At 37.7% G+C, this 23,958-nt stretch overlaps 1 pseudogene; it reads right to left on the minus strand.

Annotated features, from left to right (window-relative positions):
* Window positions 1-2,327: 2,327 nt before the first annotated feature.
* Window positions 2,328-23,958, minus strand: part of LOC127212619 (vomeronasal type-2 receptor 116-like) — a 31,619-nt pseudogene continuing 9,988 nt past the window's right edge.

Here is a 23,958-nt window from a genome sequence, read left to right on the forward strand (position 1 = left end):
GCATAACAACGTTGCTATCAGATGACCTAATTTGGGATTGCAGCCAGGGACCACTCAGGCTTGGAGTTTATTGCTATGTTCTGCTCCACTTATTAGAAGAAACATGGCTAAGAATTAATCATTAGTTAAAATTTCTTATTATGGCTTACAAAGAAATAAAGTGTTTCAAAAAGATCCAGATAATGGTGCTCAGATATAAGAAAAGAGAACTAAATAAAAAACTCTCTTGGTACACAGGTGTTAGTCATAAGTACCATTTATGGGAGAACATTGAACATTGACAAAGAGGGCACATGCATACTGATACAAAGATAATAACTTAAAAGTGATGACGACTTTACTGTGTATTCTGTACCCTGCATTGTTTCATTTAATGTTGTAATTTCAAATATGATAACACTATTACTTTACATTCTGTACTTGTACTGTGTATACCTGATTTCTCCCTGATTTCCATAAATCTTCTCTATAAAAAATGTAAGTCAAATTTAGGATTATTCTTCAAATACTATATATAAATTCTACTCTAATATGAGGTATTGTGCACATCCAACTCAAGTAAAATACAAGAATTATTCCAATACCTTGAATGTGCTATGGAAGGTTGTTTAGGATAATTGATACAAGCTAATTGTTAGTTGATCAAATCATGGTCATGTTAATTATAAGTCTATTTTTATCACAAGTATACATATGCTAGGTTAAACAGATAGATATTATTCTATAGATATATAAGGTGAAATCATTAGAAAAGGTCTTCAAAAGCCTCAGAGACCCACAGAATATGACATTTAAAGATATTTTTATTGTTTTAAAGATTCGTTGACAACAAGACAGGTTAAACACTGGCAAACCCAGCCTACCTCAAATAATATGGTGAGCACCAAAGAACCTCCTTATGGAGATGGATTCAAATGCCACAAATCAGCCACTGGGAAAAAGTCTTCATTTCTTCCATGGCAGAATTCCCCCCAAAAGCTGGTAAGTCTGGATGGAGGCAGAGTTGATGGCTTAGTTGGCCAAAACAGTGTAAGCAAGTCCTCAACTGGGCCTGACTCACAAATATATCTGTCAGGGATATTGGGCCAGAAGGCTGAAGATGATAATCAAATATTATAGAGAGTTTTGGCTGACATTTCAAAAAGCAAACTGTCTCAGTCACTTTTTCATTTTGGAAGCTGCTAACCTACACTTCCAGTTTATGTACGTAATTAAGTTTTATTCCTCCTCAGGTCCCTGATGGGGTTGAGACCAGATAGTTTAATCTTTCAATTAATCTTAGTTGTTTAGGGGTTAAGATGTTTTTCAGTTTATATAGATGCTTTAAATTGGTAGAGAGGAGATATGAAAGATATTAATTTGCATTCAGAATTTTAGATGCACCAATACAGGAAAGATGATTTCTTCAAGATTGCCAAATACAAGTAGCCAAAACACTATGGATGTAACATTTTAAAAAGTCCTGATTGTTCTGTGTTACTCACTGCTGTATGTAGCTTATTAATGTTTAATAATATAAATGTATATGTAAAGAAATATAATTTATAAAGTGAAAAACAAATCTTAGTCAAGTTTTTTGGAATGTATTACTACTTTAAAAATGATGGAATTTGAATTGTGTGCATGTATGTACATGTGTGTGTTTAACTGTGTACCTTAGTATATTTTTCTGTACACCTATGAGTTCACATAACCATGCTGTCCAAAAGAGGGCATCACTTTGACTTTATTTTTGGAGGCATTGTTACAGGTGTTTAGAATAATCATTTTCTCAGCACAGGACTGGATATTGAATCAGGTCCTCTACAGCAGAAAGACATACTATTAACTAGTAAGTGATCAATCCATCTGCTGTACCTTTTTATTTGTTAATTAAGACATTACTCTCTCTTCTAGGTTATATTTCTTTAACTCATAGATTATTATTAGGGGCTTTTTACCTTCCCCTTTAAGGGAAACATTGTTTCAACTTCACCTGGAAACAATAGTTCACTCTCTGAAACTTCCTTGTATTTTATTCTCACTATTGAACTGTAATGAAAGCCATTCACTCATCTGAGTATTAAAGAATACTTTTAGTTTATTGTGAATTTTTTACATTAGAGCAGAAAAGAATATTTCCACAATGTACACAGGCCAAAGAGCTAAATCTAATGAAAAAAATGATTTATCCCATGCTTATATGAAAAGGTAGATAACATTAGTAGATATGATAATGACTAGCATCACCATTAGAAAAAAGTGTGACAGTCATTCTAAAAACAAGAAGATATTGCATTGATATGCTCTTTGGTGGTTGTGCAGAACCATTATTTGTCAGTCATAGTTCATATTATATAAGTTTAGGACTAGTATTTCTTCCTGATCTTTGGGATAGAATTTCTTTCTGGTCTTAACAAAATTAGGTAGAACTTAGGAAGAAAGATGCATCCAAGCATCCCTGCAGAGGAAGCCAAAACGGAGAAGATCTCCACAGCAACCAAGATCTTACACTTGGTGCTATGATATACAGGAAAGAAGCTGATGCAGACACTGCAGGAACGAGCATGCTGAATGTCAGGTACTTAGCTTCATTGAAGGTGTCAGGTAGGTTTCTTGCCAGGAAAGCCACAGTAAGGCTTCCCATAGCCGTGCATGCCAAGTATCCCAGGACACAGTAGAATGCAGTAACTGAGCCCTTGTTGCACACAGTGATGATATGGCCATGCTCAGCATGTGCATCATTATCAACAAATGGAGGAGAAGATCCTAGCCGAATTGCACACAGAATTACTTGAAATAGGGAGCAAGTGGGAATGATGTAGTTAGGTACCCCTGATATTAGGATATACTTCATCCTTCTTCTGGTGCCTGTGAGTTTGAAAGCCAGAACTACAGTGATTGTTTTGGCCAGAACTGTGGAAACAGCTACAGTGAATACAATTCCAAATGTGATCTGCTGCAGGATGCAGATGGCTGTGTTTGGGCGCCCAAGGAAGAGGAAGGAGCAGAGGAAACAACATGAGTGATATAAGTAAGAAATAGCTGAGGGTTTATTTATTGGCCCTTACAATAGGAGTGTCATGATGTTTCACGAAGACCCCAAGAACCACAACAGTGAATGCAGTGAGGCACAGGGCTATTAAGGCAAGAGCCATACCTAATGGATCTTCATAGCTCAGAAAGACCACATCTTTGTCTATACAGTGGTTCTGCTCTGGGTTGGCATACTGCTTCACTGAACACATCACACATTGATCCACATCTGATGGAGAAAAGGAGGCTTTATTAATGGTGCTTCAGCATTTTATTGATAGAATATTAGAGAAGAAGAGCAATATGTACATTTTAATACTCTTTTTGTAACTCAACTCACTCTCTTTAAAGAAAAAGCAATCATTGCTGTTTTTATTGAATTTTGGTGATGATATAATTTACGTTTTCTGTAAGTACTGTTTTCTACATTGTTTTTCATGTTATACTGAAATGATTTAGACTCTTGAGTTCAGGAAAGGTAAATTCTTTAGGGACAATGTACTTGAGTGTATTTGAAAATAAGAAATTCTGTATATTCATTGTCTCCTGAGGTTGATGACTGTTTTATCACTGTTGCCTCTATGACAGAAGGAGACTCTGCCTTCTACTGGGAGAAGACCTGTCAAAAATTTCTGAGTTTCAATTCACTAGCCCAAACACACTAACGTAAATGGAATGAGTGTGTTGTGTGTGTGGTTTATATTTGTGTTTGTGTGTGTGTGTGTGTGTGAATGTAGAAGTAATAAGAAATTTTATGAATCTGAGTTTTATTGGAGATATAAAGGGCATGTAGTAGGTGAGAGTGAGAGGTGAATGACATATGAATATAAAGTTAATGATTGAAAACTGCAAAATATTAAATAACACTTTTCTCAGTTGTATTCTTATCTGGTCATAGGAACCAGGACTCCTGATACTTGTTAACAATGAAAGTAGAAAACTCTGTACTTACTGAGCACTAAAACCTTTGATCTTGATTCCATTTTGTTTGAAATCATTCAGCCCATTCCTCCTCCCTTCTGTTAAACTCTATGGAACCCAGTCTCTGTGAGTGAACTCAAGGGTGAAATACACATAGAAAAACAACATGAGCAAGGTAACACAAGGATTCCAATATGGTAACCAGCATTTTTTTTATTTTCCTATAATACTCCATTCATAAGTTGCAAGATCCAGAATGACAACTGAAATATATGTGTGTGAAATTCTACCAGTCACTGTATTATTGCGGAGAGTGATGATGTACTTCAAGCTATTTCATTATTTTTATCTAGAGGAATGTATTTATGGATACATATAATTAATTAATGTTTTTAAACACCTTAGCTAGTTGGTTCAACTGTAAACAGAATATACATATTTTTCAAAAAATCAGAGTTCAAATTCCAGTACTTACATCAGGTGTCTCAATACATGTGTTTTCATAGCCTTTCACCTGCATGTGCATTTGTTACATGCATCCACCTTCCTCCAAAACATAAACCTAATTAAAGTGATAAGAATAATTTTTTGTAATTTTGTGATTATTTGTTAATATAAATCACTTCTACTATTATTTGTTTTCACATTTAAAACAATTTCATTCCATGTAGTTTGTTTTAGAGAATGTTGTATGTCGGAATGCATGTATGTAAGAAGCCATCTTCTAGGAGTTAGTTACCTACTCCTTCTACATGGATCCTGGGCATGAATTCAGTTCGTCAGCCTCAGTGTCAAGAGAATTAGATTCTGAGTCATCTCAACTGCCACTAGTGCCCTTTAAGAACTTTCATTTAATTATGTAGGATGACAGGCAAAATACTTGAAAAGTTTTCCATTGGCTATTTGCATTTAGCCACTTCTAACTAAATAATCATTTGACTAACATGTTGTCTGTAGGTGGTAGTAATATTTTGAAATAAATTCTTTCTGTGTAAATTATTCTAAGCTATAACATTGTTACATTAATTGGATGCAGTATATAACCTGCTGGTTACAAGGATCCTCATATTTCCTACATCATAGTCTAAGAATCATCCCCCCATACTTAGAATTACATAACATCGGACATTTGAAAATTGGTCTTCGGATATTACAAAATGTCTTCCATCTCATTCTTAGAGTCTCATAATTATAAGAGACATATTTTCCCTCTATAGTATTATAACAGAGAACTTGTATTTGGTACCCAACAGTGGCATGACAGGATCTAGCATGTCTGATGACATATTCTGTACTGCACGGAATCCTGTACATATGTGGAGTGCACAAATCATGTAGGGGCACATGCATACATGCTAAGAGAATAAATAAACATTTTTAAAATCCGTGACTAGAATCTAATGTACATAGAATTTTTTAATATATTTTATTAATTTATTCTTATTACATCTCAATTGTTATCCTATCCCTGTATCCTCCCATTCCTTCCTCCCTCCCATTATCTCCTTACTTCCCTCCCTTATGACAGTTATGGAGGGGGACCTCCACCTCCTGTATATGCTCATAAGGTATCAAGTCTCTTCTTGGTAGCCTGCTATCCTTCCTCTGAGTGCCATCTGGCTTCCTCATCCAGGGGTCATGGTCAAATATGGGTTACCAGAGTTCGTGTGAAGTCAGACCCCACTCTCCACTCAATTCAAGTGGATCAAGGACCTCAACATAAAACCAGAAACACTAAGTCAGAAGAAAAAGTGGGGAGGATGCTGAACACATTGGCACAGGAGACAACTTCCTGAACGGAACACCAGTGGGCCAGGCCTCAAGGTCAAAAATTAATAAATGGGACCTCCTGAGGCTGAGAAGATTCTGTAAGTCAGGAGACACTGCCAACAGAAAAAAGTGATATCCTACAGACTGGGAAAAGATCTTCACCAACCCTACGTATGACAAAGGTCTAATATCCAAAATATATAAAGAACTCAAAAAATCAAACACCACCAAACCAAATTACCCAAATGAGAAATGGGGCTCAGGAGTAAACAGAGAATTCTCAACAGAGGAATATCGAATGTCTGAGAAACACTTAAAAAATGATCAACCACCTTAGTCATCAGGGAAATGAAAATCAAAACAACTCAGATATTCCATCTTATACCCATCAGAATAGCTAAGATCAAAAATTCAAGTGACACCACATGCTGGGGAGGACATGGAGAGAGAGAAACGCTACTTCATTGCTTTTGGTAATGCAAACTAGTACAGCCACTTTGGAAACCTACATGGAACTATCTAAAAAAAATGGGAATAGGGCTTACTCAAGACCTAGCTATTCCACACCTTGGGATATACCCAGAAGATGCTCCAGCACACAACAGGAACATTTGCTCAGCCATGTTCATAGCAGTCTGCTTCATAATAACTAAAACCTAGAAACAGCCTAAGTGCCCCTCAGTAGAAGAATGGATAAAGAAACTGTGGTGCATTTACACTATGGAATACTGCTTAGCTATTAAAAACAAGGAATTCCCGAAATTTGTGGGAAAATGGATTGAATTAGAAATGATCATAATGAGTGAGTTAACCCAGAAGCAGAAAGAGTCAAATTTTATACACATAGAGTTTTAGAAGAGATAAATCATTAAGAAAATCTATACAATTCCTGCAACTGAAGTTTGATTATCAAAATCTTTCTTTGAGAAAATGTGATCCTCTTTCAATTGAAAATTAGTCATAGTGTCCATAAACACATAAGCGTTTATTCTTTGCTGTTGTTCAGGAAATTGTTAATATATGTATTTCCACAAAGACCTATATAGGAAAGTTATATATATTATTTGTCTCTTTTGTTTTTCACAAGTTATGTATCTCAAAGTGGGTAGGATATGATCATAAACATGATGGTTTCTGTACAGCAGCAACACTCACTTGTCTCATTAGAAATTTCATTTTTGGGCATGGGCTGTATTCAAAACAGCAGGTGGCCATTCCCTCTTTCCAGAATTTTCTGAATCCAGGAACACAGTCAGAGGCAATATCTGAGAAAAATTAGACACATGTTGATATCAGTTTTTTTTTTACCTACTTCTTCCATATATATTATATTAGCTTGTTGCGTTGTGAATGACCTTATTCTATAAACAAGAATGGATGGAGCACGGGTCACTTAGTACATTGTATAGTGTCAAGCATATAAATATATGGAAACAAAATTGATGAAAAATTGAATTGCTTCTCAGTTCCTAAAAAAGTAGTAACAAAAATTGACAGTATGCTGTATACAAACACTACAGAACTTCAGCCCAATTTTTTTAGCTAATGATTAAGTTGACATCAAGTACATTAAAAAGGCAGAGCAAAGTTATCTGAGAAATTATGTCCAGCAGACTAGACTGATCCTATATTTGTGAGGCATTTCATTCCATGGTAATTACATATGAGTGACCATCCCACTGTGGGAAGTGCTCTTGCTAGGCAGGGTTCTATGAGAAATCTACCAGATCAAGCCAGTATGCAGAGCATTATCAGGTCTAGATTTAGTTCCAATTAACAGATTCCTGCCTTGTCTTCCCTTGACAGTCATGGGTGAGACAAATCAACTTTTTCTTCTTTTTTCTTAGGGTCAGTATTTAATCACAGCAACAGATTAGGAGTTTAAGATTAAAAGACCCATGCACCCAGGAAAATTTGTCCTAGAATCTCAGAAACCAAACATGACCTCCAATAATCTGACAGTGTAAACTTTGACAAGCTGAGTGTAAAGAGAATAAGAGGTGAGTGAGCAAATCCTGGTTTATTTGTGGTGAGAAAGTACTGAATTTCTGTGTATTGAGCTGTAGGGCCTAGAAATACAGGAACACTTGAATAAAGATTGTTTAATTTAATTATAAAAAATTCAGTTAAAATAAAATATTGAACTTGATGGTCATTTGCATGACAATGAACATTGAAATTGGGGACTGCATGGATAATTGGTCCATTTCTCCTTTCCAAGTTTGAATACTTTGCTATTTATTGTGGATAAAATGTAATTCTATAATTGAGTTGAATTGTGTGATGAATCAATCCTAATTGATATATGTATGTTGAGCCATGCCTTCATTCCAGGAATGAAGTCATGTTATGCTAAGACAGTAATCTTTCTCTTTTGTTGCTGAGTTCTTTTGGTAGGTGTTTAGCCAAGAATTATTCCATACATAACCAATGTAGAGATTGTTTTCTAATAGTTTCTATGACACTTCACAGCAATACATTTCCACTACTCTTATAGAACTATTCTCTTCATGTATGTGAATGAGTTTCTGATTTCCCCATGGAGGCAACAAACCAGTCTTTCCCATAAGCAATTCTTATTGCCTTTGTGTTTCCATTAGAGAATGTGCTACTACAGTTCAGTTATTTGTTATAATTATTTGTTAATTATTTCTACATGTTGTTACTGCGATATTGATTCCCTTCTAATGAATGTTTTTCTTTCTGCCACTCTAGTGTTACCTTTATGTAGCATTGACAATTTTTGTTCATCTTATTTATAATTATGAATTAGTTCTTAAAGTATCATTGATAGTGCTGTTTCAGGGCACATGAATTACTATAATTGCGTTCATTATTGAAATTTAGTCTATTTCCTTCTCTTATGAGATATCACTATACTGTGTATAGTAGCTAGCCTTGACAGTTATGTTTCCAAATTTTGACACACATAACAGTTACTCGCTACCTTTTAGATCCCCCATAGTGGAATCTGCAATTCTTCATGTGCTGCTATTCTATGAATGGGGCATTATATAGAAGCATTCCATATTCTCTTCTTGGTTCAAAGCAAATTTAAGTAATATATTTCAATTTCTGGCTGGAATTTGTTGTCCCAGGAGACAACTTCCTGAACAGAAATCCAACGGCCCAGGCCATAAAGTGAACAATTAATATATAGGACTGCGTGAGGCTGAGAAGCTTCTGTATAGCAGAGGATACTGTCAACAGAACAAAGTGACAGCCTACAAATGGGAAAAAATTTTCACCAACCCTACTTCTGACAAATGACTAATATCCAAAATATATAAATAGTTCAAGAAATGAACACCACAAAACCAAATAATCCAATCAAGAAATCGATCTCAGAACTAAATGAAGAATTCTCAAAATGGTTGAGAAGTGCTTAACGTCCTTAGTCAACAGAGACATGTTAGTCAAAACTATGTTGAGATTCCATCTTACACCCATCTGAATGGAGAAGTTCAAAATTTAAATTGACATTATATGTAGGCAAGTATGTGGATAAAGGGAATACTCCAACATTGCTGGTGGGAGTGCAAAATTGTACAACCATTTTGGAGATCAACCTGGTGCTTTTTCAGAATACTAGGAATAGGGTTCCCCTAAGACCCAGGTATACCACTCCTTGGAATACACCCAGAAGTTATTGCACCACAAAACAAGGACATACTCAACCATGTTCATAGCAGCCTTATTTGTAATAGCCAGAACCTGGAAACAACCTAAATGTCCCTCAATCAAAGAATAGATAAAGAAACTGTGGTACATTTACACTATTGAATAATACTCAGCTATTAAAAACAATAAAACCCTGAAAATTATGTGAAAGTCTTAATTACTATGGGATTGGGATAGATGCGGGACATCCTATTGTAATTCTAGGTGAGAGAAGAACATGAGAATAGGGAAATAGAAGGATCCAGAGAGTCCTAGGAATCTACAAGAAGCACATCATGATCGGCAGATATGGACCCAGGCTGTCTGCTTAAGCTACTGCACCAATCAAAGACAACATATATAGTAAAATCAGATATAGACAAGGGACAGGTCATTATCCTCAGTAGTGTGGGAGTAAGGACTGACTCTGATATGAACTCTGGAGGCCCATATTTGACCATTTCCTTTTTGGTGAGGAGGCCTGATATTACTCAGAGAAAGAATAGGAAGGCTACCAAGATGAGACTTGATAGGCTGTGACCATATGGTGGGGGAGGAGGTCCCCTTCTGTCTGTGAAAGAGAGAGGGTGGAATGGGAGGAGAGAAGCAATGATATAATATTGAGATATAATCTGAATAATTTAATAATAATAAAAATGAAATAAAGATTTTTATGACCAGTGATTGTTAGGTTCTTTATTTTGATGTTGGTTGTGAGAGTGTGTTTGTCTGCATTTGTTTTGCTAAAGTGAAGTTATTTATTTCCTGTGTTTTCCTTAGTTTAGTTAGCCTCTGGTTTGGAGATTTCCTCTTATCATCTCCATTAGGCATGGATTTTTGATAGGTATCATTTACGTTTATTTTTTCATGAATTATCTAATTTTCTTCATCCATTGTTAAGAAAATTTTGCTGTGCATAGTCATCTGGACTGGCATGTCTAGACTATTAGTGGTTGCAAGACCTCTGTCCAGGCCCTTCTGGCTTTTATGGCCTCTGCTGAAAACTCAGATGTGATTCTGCTAAGTTTGCAATTGTAGATTACTTACCATTTTTCTCTTGGTGCTTTTAATATTTTTCTTTTTCCGTGCATTTTGTGTTTTTATTATTATGTGGCAGCAGGTTTTTCTTTTATAGTCTACCATCTATGGTGCACTGTAGGCCTCTTGTATGCTTATAAGCATCTCTTTCTTGAAATTGCCAAAGTTTTCTTCTGTTATTTTGTTGAAAATGTCATCCTGGGCCTTGATCTTTGCATTTTATCTTTCCTCAATTCCTCTTCTTCTTAGCTTTCATGTTTTCATGCTCTACTTGATTCCTTGACTGTTTTATGTTAGGAACATTTTCTCTAATTGTTCCATCAATTTATTCTATTATATCTTCTACACCTAAGATTCTTACTTCCCTGTCTTATATTGTGTGTGTCTGCTTGCCTCTGCAGGTTCTGTTTTCCTCTCTAAATTCTCCTTTCAAGATTTCTTCAGGTTGTGCTTTTATTATTGTTTCCATTTTCATCTTCAAGTCCTGAAATGTTTTATTGATTTCCTTCAACTGAATATTTGCATTTTCTTGAATTTATTCCAGTAATTTTTCCTCTCTACTGGCCTCTATCTGGTCCTCTCTAAGTTCCTCAAATTGTTTGGCTCTATCATCCTGTATTTTTTTTTCATTAATTATATATCTTTCCTCCATTATTTTCTTCATTATGAAGGATTAGAGGTCATTTTCGTTGCTCTAGTTGTCTGAGAGTTTCCCGATCTGATGGCTTTTATATAACTTTGTTTTGGAGGTGCCATTTTATTTTGGCTTTTATCATTCGTTTTGTCTCACTGGCCTTTAGTTATCTTGCCGTCTCTGATGTGTGCTTGTGGTTTCCATTGTTCTTTACTGACTGTTGATTTTGTTGATTTGAATAATGCCTCTCCAGGTTGTAGTTACTTTTCTGTTTTGTTAATTTTCTTGAAGAACTAACTATTGTTTTTGTTTATTCTATGAATTGTTCTCTTTGCTTCTAAATTATTGATTTTACCCACAAGTTTATTTGTTTCCAGCCATCTACTCCTTTTGGGTATTTCTCATTCATTTTTTCCTAGCACTTCCTGATGTCTCTTTAAGTTGCTTGTATGAGCTGTTTCCAATCTCTTTATGAAGGCACTTACTTTCTGCTTAGCAATGCTTTCAATGTGTCCCATGAATTGAGTATGTTGTACCTTCATTTTCATTGAATTTTTTGAAATCCACAATTTCTTTCTTTATTGTTTCCCTGACCCAGTCATTCAGTAGAGAGTTTTTCAGTTTCCATGTTTATATAGCCATTTCGTTATCTCTGTTGTGGTTCTGGTCCAGCTAATTTGATAGTATTCTGATAATATTCAATGTATTATTTCAATCCTCTTGTATTTGTTGAGGCTTCCTTTGTGACCTACTATTTGGCCAATTATGAAGAAGGTTCCATAAGGTCCTGAGAAGAAGGTATAACACTTGTGTTTGGATAGACATTTTCTAGATATCTGTTAGGTCAATTTGATACATGACATCTGTTATTATAATTATTTCTCAGTTTCATTTGCTTATCCACTGGTTAATGGGTGGGGAGTGTTTAAGTCCCCACTATTAGTTTGTGGCAAAGATGTGTGGCTTAAGCTTTATTATTGTTTCATTTACAAATGTAGGTGGACTTGGATTTGGGGCAAATATGATAAGAATTTTTACTTCATCTTGGTTGAGTTTTCCTTTGATGACTATGAGGTGTGCTTCTTCATCTCTTTTTACTAATTTTGGTTGAAAGTCTATTTTATTCGATATTACAATGGTTACGTCAACTCGTTTCTTCTGTTTGTTTCCTTATAAGAACATTTTACAACTTTTTACCATGAGGTAATTCCTATCTTTGTGGCTGAGTTGCACTTCTTGAGTGAGATGAACATTGGGTCTGCTTTATTCATCAAGTCTGTTATTGTACATTCTATGAGGCCATAGTCTCATTGATACCTAAACCTCACAAAGACTCAGCAAAGAAAGAGAATTTCAAACCAATTTCTCTTATGAACATAGATGCAAAAATACTAAATAAAATACTTGCAAAACGAACACAGGAACACATCAAAGATATCATTCATCATGACCAAGTAGGCTTCATTCCAGGCATGCAGGGATGGTTTAATATATGGAAATCCATCAAGGTAATCCACCATATAAACAAACTGAAAATAAAAAACCACATGATCATCTCCTTGGATGCAGAGAAAGCATTTGATAAAATTCAACACCCATTCATGTTTAAAGTTTTAGAGAGATCAGGGATACAAGGCACTTTCCTCAACATAATAAAGGCTATATACAGCAAGCCAATAGCCAAAATCAAAGTAAATGGTGAGATACTCAAGGAAATTCCTCTAAAATCGGGAACAAGGCAAGGCTGCCCACTCTCTCCATATCTCTTCAATATAGTACTCGAAGTTCTAGCCAGAGCAATAAGACAACAAAAGGAGATCAAGGGTATCCAAATGGGAAAGGAGGAAGTCAAATTATCCTTATTTACAGATGATATGATAGTGTACATAAGTGACCCTCAAAATTCCACCAGAGAGCTCCTAAAGCTGATAAACACCTTCAGCAAATTGGCTGGATACAAAATTAACTCAAAAAAGTCTGTAGCCTTCCTATACACAAATGACAAGCTTGCAGAGGAAGAAATTAGGAAAACCACACCCTTCACATTAGCCACAAGCAATATAAAATATCTAGCAGTTACCTTAACTAAGCAAGTGAAGGACTTGTATGAAAAAACTTTCAAAACTCTGAAGAAAGAGATTCAAGATGACCTGAGAAGATGGAATGATCTTCCTTGCTCATGGATCGGGAGAATTAACATAGTAAAAATGGCCATCCTACCAAAAGCAATCTACAGATTCAATGCAATCCCTATCAAAATACCTACACAATTTTTTAAAGACATTGAAAGTCCAATTCTGAACTTCATATGGAAAAACAAAAAGCCCAGAATAGCTAAAACAATCTTGTACAATAAAAGGTGCTCCAGATGAATCTCCATACCTGATCTCAAACTGTACTATAAAGCAATAGTAATTAAAACAGCATGCTACTGGCACAGCAACAGGCTGGTTGATCAGTGGAATCGAATCGAAGACCCAGATATGAATGCACACACATATGGTCACTTGATTTTTGACAAAGAAGCCAAATCCATTCAATGGAAAAAGGATAGCATCTTCAACAAATGGTGCTGGTCTAACTGGAGGTCTATGTGTAAAAAAATGCAACTAGACCCATATTTGTCACGTTGCACAAAACTCAAATCCAAGTGGATTAAAGACCTCAACATAAAACCAGAGACACTAAGTCACTTAGAGGAAAAAGTGGGGAAGAGCCTGGAACATATTGGCACAGGAGACAACTTCCTGAATAGAACACCAACGGCCCAGGCCTTAATGTCAACCATTAATAAATGGGACCTCATGAGGCTGAGAAGATTCTGTAAGGCAGGAGACACTGTCAAGAGAACAAAGCGACAGTCTACAGACTTGGAAAAAATCTCCACCAACCCTACATCTGACAAAGGTCTAATATCCAAAATATATAAAGAACTCAAGAAATTAAACACCACCAAACCGAATAACCCAATTGAGAAATGGGGCTTGGAACTAAACAGAGAATTCTCAACAGAGGAGTATCAAATGGCTGAGAAACACTTAAAGAAATGCTCAACCTCCTTAGTCATCAGGGAAATGCAAATCAAAACAACTCTGAGATTCCATCTTACACCCATCAGAATGGCTAAGATCAAAAACTCAAGCGACACCACATGCTGGCGAGGATGTGGGGAGAGAGGAACACTCCTTCATTGCTGGTGGGAATGCAAACTAGTACAGCCACTTTGGAAATCTATCTGGTGCTATCTCAGAAAACTGGGAATAGGGCTTCCTCAAGACCCAGCTATTCCACTCCTTGGACTATACCCAGAAGATGCTCCAGCACACAACAAGAAAATTTGCTCAACCATGTTCATAGCAGCCTTATTCATAATAGCCAGAACATGGAAACAGCCTAAGTGTCCCTCAGTAGAAGAGTAGATAAAGAAACTGTGGTACATATACACTATGGAATACTACTCAGCTATTAAAAACAAGGAATTCCCGAAATTTGTGGATAAATGGATTGAGCTAGAAATGATCATAATGAGTGAGTTAACCCAGAAGCAGAAAGAATCAAATGGTATATACTCACTTATATCTGCATACTAGCCCAAGGGGCATGTCCCACGAAAGCCTTCACTTACCAGGAAACTGGGACAGAGGGGAAGGCATCCTATTGGGACTCTAAATGAGAGACGCATGAGAGAATAGCAAAATAAAAGGATACAGAGGGTCCAAGAAATCTACAAGTAGAACAATATGATAGGCAGATTTGGGCCCAGGGATCCCGCTCAAACTAAGGCACCAGCCAAGGACAATACAGGAGGTAAACTTTAAACCCCTTCACAGATCTAGCCAATGGTCAGAATATTCTCCACAGTTGAGTGGAGATTGTGATATGACTTTCTCACGTACTCTGGTGCACATTTGACCATGTCCCCTGGAGGGGGAGACCTGGTGGCACTCAGAGGAAGGACAGCAGGTAGCCAAGAAGAGACTTGATACCCTATGAGAATATACAGGGGGAGGTAATCCCCCTCAGGAACAGTCATAGGGAGGGAAATAATGGGAAAATGGGGGGGAGGAATGGGAGGATACAAGGGATGGGATAAACATTGAGATGTAACAAGAATAAATTAATAAAAAAAATAAAAAATTAATTAATTTTTTAAAAGTCTGTTATTGTAATTTTTTTTTTTTTTTGCTTATTGGATAATTTTGACCATTGATATTTAAAGATTTTTATGACCAGTAAATGTTAAGTTATATATTTTGATTTAAGCTGTGGTAGGTAGTGTATCTGTCTGGTTTTGTTTTAATAAAGTGAAGTTATCTATTTCCTGTGTTTTCCTTGATTTAGTTAGCCTCCTTGGTTTGGAGTTTTCCTCTTATCATCTTCTGTAGGGCTGGATTTTTGCGTAGGTACTGTTTAAGTTTATTTTTGTCATGGAATAAGTACCTTTTAACTTTTATTCATGGAATATTTAATTTTCTTCATCCATGTTTATTGAAAACTTTGCTGGATATATTAGTCTAATTGATCTCTAGAGTATTATGGCTTGCAAGACCTCTTCCCAGGCCTTTTTGGCTTTTATGGCCTCTGCTGAAAACTCAGATGTGTTTAATTCCAGACACAGAGTCTGAGATATAAATTATAGATGCGGATCTCAGGCAGACATCCAGTCTCTGGGACCTGAGAACATGCCCACAGAGAAACAACAATGTCTTTCTGCTCTAGTTTATATGGCCTGAGGCCAGGCCCACCATGTTCCAGACAGTGTGGACCCATCCCACCCAGGACACTCCAGCTTTGATGTTTTGAATCTCTCAACCCAGTCCCTTGGCTCAGGCTCTCTGAACAAAGAACATGATCTGTGTTTTCATCTTGGATTCTCTTATAATTATTATCAATTTGTTGCTTAATATGTCATTGAACATTCTTTCATTTAATTCTATAACATTACAGTCATGTTATTCCTTTCCATATCTTCATATTTTTGTTTATTTTTTCTACATTAGGAAATGTATATGGGTAGCAGAGCATTGTTTATATTGTTTTGATTTCTGTATGCTTTTCTTGTGGTTAGTTATGTAATATTCTACTAAGATGTTATAACAAAAATGAGTTTTCATTTCTTCTTACAGAATTGATATGTATTTCAGTAGCTACACCTTACGCTCATATGTTCATTTCCCTTAGATAGACTTTTTTCATCACACTGAAGAGAATAATTTACTATAAGTTTTATATTTTCTGAACAATAGGACATATCATTTGATATCAAAATTAAAGACATTCCTGAAATTAAATCTTTTAAAATTCAATAACCTTTGAAACTGGGTAATTTCAAGTAAATAACTTAACATCACCCACATCACAATTCATAGCTATAATATACACATCACATATCATGTGAAATTTCTTTTGTTGAAGCCACATTTGTATTCCTATCAATCTACCAGATATAGAGAATTAAAAATGAAATCCCATTATTGATTAGAATGAAATATACCATAATTCAGGGGGTTAAACAAGATTCTTTTGGTGAAAACTTTCTTCTCCAGTGTATCACTCAGGGCTAGAGAGATGGCACATTGTCAGTAATAATTATTGCTCAAGAAGAGGACTCAAGTTTAACTTTGAAAACCCAATTTTTGTCAGAAATTCATCTTAAGTTCCCAGGTACCTGAATCACTTCTTAGATTTCATTTGCATTACATGTGCAAGTATTGCATAGACATATATGCAGATACACCATTCATAAACATGTTAAATAAAAAAATAGTTGAATAAAAACCAAGGTTATAAATATTAGAAAATCTAACATGGTTCATGAAAATTTAATTTCATATATAGAAGCACGTAGAATTTAGAAGCCCAATCTAAAAAGGATTGAACAGTAGTACATAATAAAATGAATAATTTTTTTCTTTACTCCATCCTTACAATGACATCAATACCTTTGAAATCTGTGGCAGAGGTCCAACAGAAGTGGAAAAATCACTGTGTTGTAATAAGACTGGAACCAAAAAACACTTCCTCACTTTAGAGCAAGTAATATAAAACAGTAGTAAAACAGTGTTATAGTTATATTAAAAAGCAGAAAGAGAGACTGGGCAGAGGTAGCACACACCTTTAATCAAAGCACTCAGGAGGCAGGTGGATTGCTGTGAGATCAAGGCCAGCCTGGTCTACAAAGTGAGTCTAAGACAGGCAAGGCTACACAGAGAAACCCTGTCTTGAAAAACCAAAACCAACCAACCAACCAACAAACAAACAAAAGAACTAAAAAACTAGAAACACATCTAATATGATAAATGTAACTGTATGGAAATGGAATGTTCAACGAACTAATAAATATAGTACATCAAAAGAAAAATATAAGAAACAAAGTATAAGAGGACAACTTTTGATCTCTTATCTGACAGTCTATTTTATTTATTAATTTAGAATGTGCACACATGACACTGTTTACTGGTGAGTCAGGTAAATCAGTACAATCAGTTCAAACCTACCTTTTTACTTCCTGTAGCCCACTCCATCATCTCTGCAGATAAATGGAGATGTTGACCATGTGGAAAATATGGGCTGAAACTTCCAATCTTCACCTTGATTCCAAGACCTTGTTGCAAATTGGAAATATAGAAAATGTCACATTCCTCCTGCAGTTTTTCTCTTTGGTTCATATTTACTCTGTCACCAACTGGATTTGTGAAGTGGATATTTATCAGAATGTCATAAAGCTGAAATAGAAATAGCATAATGTAGTGCATTATCCCTTTCTTGAAGCCAGTGTAATCTGACATTATCTTAAAGGTAAATTCAATGAACATATCCAGGAGCAAAATCTCAGTGACAGCAACTGGATGAATAAAATTAACATCTCTGTGACAATCTGGAGACCTAAGACATGGAGGACTTTTGGGAGCATATGGGAGTGAGTCTAGGTAAGAGTCCTAATAACAAGGGTCATAGAGACTACACAGAACTCTTTGTGGATGGAGGGGAACACCAACAAACCCAACAAACTTCAGCCCAAAATTTACCCCATCAATGGGAAATGCAAGGATAAAAATAGCAGTGAGATTGAGGGATGTCCAAAAAATGCTGGACCAATGGGAGACCTACCCCATGGGAGAAAGCCAGACCCTTACACTATTAATGACATTCTGCCATGCTTGCCCATGGGAGCCTAGCAAAGCTGTTTTCGGAGCCCCTACACCCAGAAGTGGATGGAAACAGATGCTGAGATTCACAGTCAAATACAGAGTGAAATGTATGAAGTCTAGTGGAAAAGTTGGAAGGAAAGAAAGAAGTATCTGGAAGTAACAGAGCTCCACAAGTAGGCCAAAATAGATAGCTAACCGGGGCCCTGAGTGGCTGTGGAGATTAAAACACACACTAAGGATCATGCCTAGGCTGGGCTTAGGTCCCCTACACAGATAAAGCCAATGGGCAGCTTAGCCTTATGTGTGCCCCATAATAAGAAGAGAGAAGGATGTCTCAGATTAGGACTCAGTTGGATCTCTATGATTACTGGAAGCTAGTGGAGTTGCCTTACTTGGCCACAGGGAAGAGGACATGCTCAGCCCTGATGCAACTTGATGAGCTTGAGTGAGTGGGTAAGAGGGATCCTCTTTTCTGAGGAGTAGGGTAGTGGGGATGGATATAAAGTGTGACTAGGAGGATCTGAGAGAAAAATCTACCCTCAGGATATAGAGAATAAAGAAATTAATTAAATTTACAAATTACCAATATATTACTAGAGTTTTATAGCTCTCAAGAGTATACTACAAGAGAGGGATCCAAGATGGCGGCGAGCAGTGTGGACCGCGTTTGGAGGCTCCAGTGAACAATTCAGGGAATTGCACAGATTTCTGAGCCAGGAACACCGAGGTCCGAACATCACGGCAGCAGGAGTGCTCCACGGTTCGGAGGGACCAGGGTGCGGAGGACCTGCGTGCCCCTGCACACGGGAGGAGTGTGGTTTTTCTCTGATCGGAGCAGCAGCGGCAGCGGCAGAGGCAGCAGCACCAGCGGCACCAGCAGCGGCGGCTGAGGTTTGCAGCTCATAGCCTTCCGGTGGAGGCGATTGGTGTGGTGGCTGGTGGGAATTGCTGCGGGAGAGGGGACTCGGGGCAGGATTTGGGTCGCGTGGAGCCTTTGGACCCAGACTGGACTCCGCAGACAGTTCGGCCCCAGATTCCCGGGTACTGGCTCGGCCCAGCAAGCAATTCTGCCTGAGGCATTAACTCAGCTCCAGCCACAGCTCCCCTGCTGGTGGCGCAGGCTTTAGTTGAGCTATGCTGCTCCACACTAGGCACACCTCTGCTCAGTGGCAGCTCCCTGCGGTGACACAGTCTGGGCGGAGCACTTGGTTTCACCACAGGCGCTAACTCAGAGCAGCTGCAGTTCTCGCTGCTGTGGCGCAGGCCTGGCCGAGCCTCAGTTCCATCCTTCCCAGGCGCCACCGGCAGCTCAGTGGCAGCTCCCAGGCAGTGACACAGTCTGGCAGAGCACTTGGTTCCACCATTGGCGCTAACTCAGAGCAGACCAGCAAGTTCTCCTGCTGTGGCGCAGGCTTGGTGACGGCTCAGTTCCATCCTAGGCCACCAGCTCAGCTCAGCAGCAGCACTCCCTTTCGGTGACACAGACGGTGGAGCACTTGTTCCACCACTGGCGCTAACTCAGAGCAGCCGCAGTTCTCCTGCTGTGGCACAGGCTGGACAGAGCTCTCGGTTCCACCAGCTCTAAGACTCTGGTTGGACACAGTGTACAGTTTGAATCCAGAATTCCTGGCTGAGATTGGTGGTCAGTTCGGGCCCTGAGTCAATAACTGACCACAGCACGCACTTTGGCCAAAAGGCCCTAGTGGAGCTTGGTGCGTAGTCCCAGCCCCAAAAATTCTGGCTGGGCCCTGTGTGCATTTTGGGCCCAAATCCCTAGCTGAGCTTGGCAGACGGTTCTGGCCCTGAGAATCTAGCTGAGTTCTGCCCGTGGTTCGGTCCCAGTGCTCCTGGCTGGACTTGGCAGGGAACACAGAAGGCTGTGGATACCTTGGCCTGACCCAACGCTCATTCAGAGACCCAGAACAATTGCAGGATCCACAGCAGAGGGGGACTGAGGATCACTGGCTGTGAGAGACCAGAAACAACAGGGCTAACCTCCTAACATCCACACCAGTGAAGCTTTGAGCTCGCAGCCTAGGGAAATCGTAAGAAAACAGTGAATCTATCGTCAGACACCCTCCATTCAACTCTGGAAGCTACCCAACAAAAACAAAGACGGCAAGATGTCTAAAGGACAACGAAAAAGCATACGCAAAAAACCCCAAAACAACATGGCGTCTCCAGTTTCCAGCTATCCCAAAGAAAACCACCCAGAGAACTCAAATACAACGGAAATACAAGAAAATGACCTCAAATCCTTAGTAATGAGGATGATAATGGAGGAAACAAATAAAATTCGTAATCAAATGCAGGAAGACGCAGACAAACAGGTGAGAGACATAAAAGAAGCACATAGAGTGGAACTGGAAAAATTGCAGGAAAATGCAAACAACCAGATGAAAGAGATAACTAAAACGGTTCAAGCTCTGAAGACCTATAAAGAGGCAATGGAAGAAACTCAGGAATATACAAAAAATCAGATGAAAGAAATCAAAAAATCAGTTCAAGATCTGAAAATGAAAATGGATTCAATGATAAACACACAGACAGAAGAAAAACGAGAACGTGAGACCTCAGAGAAGAAGGCAAGCAACACAGAGGTGAGCTTTTCTAACAGAATCCAAGAGATGGAAGAACGAATCTCAGGGCTAGAAGATACAATCACAGATATTGAATCAACCATTAAAGAAAATGCCAAATCTGGAAAACTCCTGACACAAAACATCCAAGAAATTAAGGACACCATGAAAAGAAGAAATTTGCGGATAATAGGCATTGAAGAAAGAGAAGACATCAGACTCCAGGGCCCAGAAACTATTCTCAACAAAATCATAGAAGAAAATTTCCCCAATCTAAAGAAAGAGATGCCTATAAACATACAAGAGGCCTACAGAACACCAAATAGAATTGACCAGAAAAGAAAAACTGCCCGCCACATAATAATCAAAACACAAAACATGCAGAACAAAGAAAAAATATTAAAAGCTGCAAGGGAAAAGGGCCAAATAACATTTAATGGTAAACCTATCAGAATTACACCTGACTTCTCAGCAGAGACCATAAAAGCCAGAAGGGCCTGGACAGAGATCCTGCAAACCCTAAGAGAACACAGATGCCAGGCCAGACTACTTTACCCAGCAAAATTATCAATAACCATTGATGGAGAAAACAAAATATTCCATGACAAAACAAATTCAAACAGTACCTATCCACAAACCCAGCTTTACAGAAGGTACTAGAAGGAAAACTCCATCCCAAAGGGTCAAGCTACAACCAAAACTACCCAGGAAATAGATAACTATCCCATGGCAAAAACACAACTACACAAACGCTCGACTGGAAACAACATCAAAATTAAGACTCTTAACAGTCACTGGTCATTAATATCTCTCAACATCAATGGCCTCAATTCTCCAATAAAAAGACACAGACTAACCGAATGGGTACATAAACAAGACCCAACATTCTTCTGCATCCAAGAAACACATCTCACCCATAATGAAAGGCATTACCTCAGGGTAAAGGTTGGAAAAAAATATTCCAAGCAAATGGTCACAAGAAGCAAGCAGGTGTAGCCATTTTAGTATCGAACAAAATAGACTTTCAACCAAAATTAATCAAAAGGGATGAGGAAGGACACTTCATACTCATCAAAGGTAAAGTCAACCAAGATGACATCACAATTCTGAACATCTATGCTCCCAATACAAGGGCACCCACATATGTAAAAGATCTCCTAAAAAAGCTTAAACCACACATCGATCCCCACACAATAATAGTGGGAGACTTCAACACCCCACTCTCACTGAAGGATAAGTCATTGAAACAGAAACTAAGCCGAGAAATAACATCATTAACCAATGCCATGGGTCAAATGGATCTAACAGATATCTATAGAACCTTTCACCCAAACAAGAAAGAATACACCTTCTTCTCTGCACCCCATGGAACCTTCTCCAAAATTGATCACATCGTAGGTCACAAAGCAAGCCTCAACAGATACAAGAGGATTGAAATAATACCTTGTATCCTATCAGATCACCATGCTCTTAGGCTGCAATTCAACAACAACAGAAATAACAAAAAGCCTACACGTTTGTGGAAACTAAACAACTCTCTGCTAAATGACACCTGGGTCAGGGAAGAAATAAAGAAAGAAATCAAGGAGTTTCTGAAATTCAATGAAAATGATGAAACAACATACCCAAATTTGTGGGATACATTGAAAGCAGTGCTAAGAGGAAAATTCATAGCACTAAGTGCCTTTAAAAAGAAATTGGAAACATCGCACATAAGCATCTTAACAACACAACTGGAAGCCCTAGAAAAAAAAGAAGCAGAAACACCCAAGAGGAGTAGACGCCTGGAAATTATCAAACTCAGGGCTGAAATTAACAAATTAGAAACTAAGAAAACAGTCCAAAGAATCAACAAAACCAAAAGCTGGTTCTTTGAGAAAATCAACAAGATAGACAGACCATTAGCCAAACTAACTAAAAGGCAGAGAGACAGTATTGAAATGAACAAAATCAGAAATGAAAAGGGAGACATAACAACAGACACTGAAGAAATTCAAAGAATCATAAGATCCTACTTTGAAGGCATATACGCCACAAAATTTGAAAATCTAAGGGAAATGGACGATTTCCTTGATCAAGTTCACTTGCCAAAGTTGAGTGAAGAACAGATAAACAAGTTAAATAGTCCCATTTCCCCTACAGAAATAGAAGCAATCATCGATGGTCTTCCAACCAAAAAAAGCCCAGGGCCAGATGGTTTCAGTGCAGAATTCTACCAGACCTTTAAGGGCGAGCTAATACCGATACTCTTCAAGCTACTCCAAAAGATAGAAATGGATGGAAAATTACCAACTTCATTCTATGAGGCCATAGTCTCATTGATACCTAAACCTCACAAAGACTCAACAAAGAAAGAGAATTTCAGACCAATTTCTCTTATGAACATAGATGCAAAAATACTAAATAAAATACTTGCAAAACGAATACAGGAGCACATCAAAGATATCATTCATCATGACCAAGTAGGCTTCATTCCAGGCATGCAGGGATGGTTTAATATACGGAAATCCATCAATGTAATCCATCATATAAACAAACTGAAAATAAAAAACCACATGATCATCTCCTTGGATGCAGAGAAAGCATTTGATAAAATTCAACACCCATTCATGTTTAAAGTTTTAGAGAGATCGGGGATACAAGGCACTTTCCTCAACATAATAAAGGCTATATACAGCAAGCCAATAGCCAAAATCAAAGTAAATGGTGAGATACTCAAGGAAATTCCTCTAAAATCGGGAACAAGGCAAGGCTGCCCACTCTCTCCATATCTCTTCAATATAGTACTCGAAGTTCTAGCCAGAGCAATAAGACAACAAAAGGAGATCAAGGGTATCCAAATGGGAAAGGAGGAAGTCAAATTATCCCTCTTTGCAGATGATATGATAGTGTACATAAGTGACCCTCAAAACTCCACCAGAGAACTCCTAAAGCTGATAAACACCTTCAGCAAATTGGCTGGATACAAAATTAACTCAAAAAAGTCTGTAGCCTTCCTATACACAAATGACAAGCTTACAGAGGAAGAAATTAGGAAATCCACACCCTTCACATTAGCCACAAGCAATATAAAATATCTAGGAGTTACCCTAACTAAGCAAGTGAAGGATTTGTATGAAAAAAATTTCAAAACTCTGAAGAAAGAGATTGAAGATGACCTGAGAAGATGGCGTGATCTTCCTTGCTCATG

The sequence above is a fragment of the Acomys russatus genome, chromosome 31, assembly GCF_903995435.1.
Source record: "Acomys russatus chromosome 31, mAcoRus1.1, whole genome shotgun sequence".
Taxonomy (NCBI): Eukaryota; Metazoa; Chordata; class Mammalia; order Rodentia; family Muridae; genus Acomys; species Acomys russatus.